Genomic DNA, 2844 nt, shown 5'->3' with positions numbered 1-2844 from the left:
CCCCCCCCCCCCCCCCCCCCCCCCCGACAACACACCCAGTCTTCTCGCCCTCCCGTTTCTGGCCCTCCCTCGCCCACCCCAGGCACCTACCGGTGCAGGGCCCTGCGCTCGCCTCGGAGGCTGACGAAGCAACACCACGTCCACTTGGGCCGCCAGAAGCTGTCGGGGAAGGAAGGGAGGGCAAGGCAGAGGTGCCGGCGAGCCGCACAGGCTGGCTGGACAAACACTCCGGCTGAGGTGTTGGCAAACAGTGTCCCTCAGCCCCGGCCCGCCCGCGCCGCCCCACCCGCGGCCCACATGCCGGAGTGACTGACTGGGCGCTCACGGCCCCGCCCGGGCACCTGGAGACGCTCCAGGGCCAGACGTCTGCGAGGCCGCGCGGCCTCCTGCATCCCGGCCCCGCTGTCTGACCGCACGCTGCCCCGAGCTGCCGGGGGCCTGGGGCGGCAAGGCCACTGCCCTCCACCTGCAGTCTGTGAAGGCCTGTCGCGCCATCTCGGGACCTGCGGAACTTATTAAAGTATCAGCGGGCCCGGCCCCCTCTCCACTTCAGAGCTCAAGGTTTCCTGCAAGGTGGAGCCTGCGGAGGAGGCGGGGAGGCCCTTCTCAGTTACACCGAGTCCCAGCAGGCCAAGTCAGCTCACCCCTCAGGTCTCTGGAGTTTACTTTTTTTCCTTTTTGTTGACATTAGGTAATTTATCAGACACTCAGACACTTGTCAGTACCGGTGTGGCTTTGTAGGACAGGATCAAGGAGGCAAAAGGTTGGAAAGATGGAGACTGTAAACAACAGAGAAGGAAAAATGAAAAGGGAAGAAGGTAAAGGAATCTTGTGAATTGCAGCAAGAACAGGTTGGGGTGGTGCATGAAGGGAGGAGCTGACTGAGTACGGGAAAGTTCGGCAGAAGCAGAGTAGAAACATTGGAGGGCATTTTCCGTTGTGGAGGAACATTCAGAATGTGTGCAGAAGAACAGCCTGCTTTGGGCAACCCCCAGATTGCACATGTTGGGGAGAAATGTAATAAACAGTGAGCATGGTGGGAGTGAGAGCACAATGAGAGTGAGTCCTCTCCACAGTCTACTTGATAAATTCAGGGGTCTGATTTGCTTCCTTCAAAAATGAGACTTTCTTGTTCCTAACCTCTCCAGACTGCAGAAGATACTCAAAGTTAGAAAGAGCCTTGGGGGCAGAGATGAGTCCTTGAGACCTAGCTATTTAGGAACCATTCTAGGGATCCTATCAGGGGAGAATTTCTGGTTTAGGTTTGGTTCCCACTGCTTATTAAATGAATGGCCTGTGGGTGCTTTTAGCTGGACTGTCATTTGCCCCTGGGTAGCAGCTGAAAATGAATCCTAACACTGCATGGATTGAGCAGTTGAAGAACTATAAAGGGTGGTTCATCAGCCAGTAAAATTTCCATATGACACTGGTCACAGCCAGTTACCTTGCCCCACACTCAAATTCTGTTCGTGTCCTGATAAGTCCTTCTTTATAGCAGTGCTCCCATTTTGCTACTAACCTCTCTGTACTTCAGTTTTCCCTTCTGGGTAATAACAATGAAGTTGTTGTGAGGATTAAATGAGATAATACATGTAAAGTGCTTAGAATAGTTCCTGGATGTGGTGAGTGTTCAAACACATTAGCTTATATTATTTCACATCACGTACTGTAATTTCAAGTTACAACTTCAGGCTCAGACCTTGGATTTTGCTTTCTGTGGTACCTAGACTCCAAGTTAGCCTCAGTGATCCATCCCCACCTCCTCGTATGTCACTTCTGAGATTAGGTTATGGAAGACCTGTAAACGCATGCCAGGCTGGGCCTCCAGCGCAGGTCTTTGAGGCACTACTGTGGGACCACCAGCCTCAACCTTGCAGCGCATATTGCCTGGGTGACTGCTAAATGTTCTCCAGGCAGGCAGTGGGCAGAGCTGCTGACACTGTGAGCGAAATGGGAGATGCTGAAGCAGGCAAGAAGATCTTTATTCAAAAATGTGCTCAGTGCCACACAGTGGAAAAAAGTGGAAAACACAAGACTGGTCCAAATCTCTGGGGCCTCTTTGGGTGAAAAACAGGACAAACACCAGGATTTTCTTATTCTGATGCTAACAAAAACAAAGGTGTTGTCTGGGGAGAGGAAACTGATGGAATATTTGGAAAACCCAAAGAAATATATCCCTGGTCTTTGCTGGTCTTAAAAAGAAGAGTGAGAGAGGGATGCCTGGGTGGCTCAGTCGGTTAAGCAACTGCCTTTGGCTCAGGTCATGATCCCAGGGTCCTGGGATTGAGTCCCATATCGGGCTCCTTGCTTGGCAAGGATCCTGCTTTTCCCTCTGCCTGCAGCTCCCTCTGCTTGTGCTCTGTCTCTCTCTCTCTCTCTCAAATAAATAAATAAATAAATAAATAAATAAATAAATAAATAAATAAAATAAAATAAAAAAGAAGAGAGAGATCTTATTCACTATTCGAAATGGGCAACATCTTCATGAAATGCTCTTGCAACTTAAAAAATACTAGTTTTTAAGCCAGAATTTTCTAATTTCAAATATTGCATGTTTAAAGAAGTCGTATTTGATCTTTCTTGATCAGCCTGTAGTAAGTTTAACATTTAAAAATAAAGGTTGAAATTAAAAAAAATAATAATTAAAAAAAAGATCTTGTAGCTTGCATTGGTGTGTGTGTGTGTGTGTGTGTGTGTGTGTCTTTCTCGGATCTTTCATTCTGAAGGAAGCCAACTGCTATGTCATGAGCAAACCTTTGGGGAGGAACTGAGGACTCTGAGCCAACAGCCACAGAATGAATTTAGAAGTGAATCCACCAGCCTTAGTCAAGCCTTTGGATGACT

General features: G+C 49.0%; 1 protein-coding gene and 1 pseudogene across 1 annotated transcript in view; one reads left to right on the top strand and one right to left on the bottom strand.

Moving 5' to 3' along the window:
* The window catches only part of SH2D4A (SH2 domain containing 4A), a 65225-nt gene extending 65037 nt beyond the window's left edge, over nucleotides 1-188 (bottom strand). The window contains exon 1 of the mRNA XM_035003896.1: nucleotides 91-188. The gene's annotated coding sequence lies outside the window, so the exon portion shown is untranslated. The remainder of the gene's footprint in view (nucleotides 1-90) is intronic.
* Nucleotides 189-1950: 1762 nt separating this feature from the next.
* On the top strand, nucleotides 1951-2488 carry LOC118009781 (annotated as a pseudogene).
* Nucleotides 2489-2844: the final 356 nt, after the last annotated feature.

The sequence above is a fragment of the Mirounga leonina genome, unplaced genomic scaffold (assembly GCF_011800145.1).
Source record: "Mirounga leonina isolate KUSES-001 unplaced genomic scaffold, KU_Mleo_1.0 Mir_128, whole genome shotgun sequence".
NCBI classification, from domain to species: domain Eukaryota; kingdom Metazoa; phylum Chordata; class Mammalia; order Carnivora; family Phocidae; genus Mirounga; species Mirounga leonina.
The sequence above is the reverse complement of the archived record's forward strand: the minus strand, read 5'-3'. Positions and strand labels throughout refer to the sequence as shown.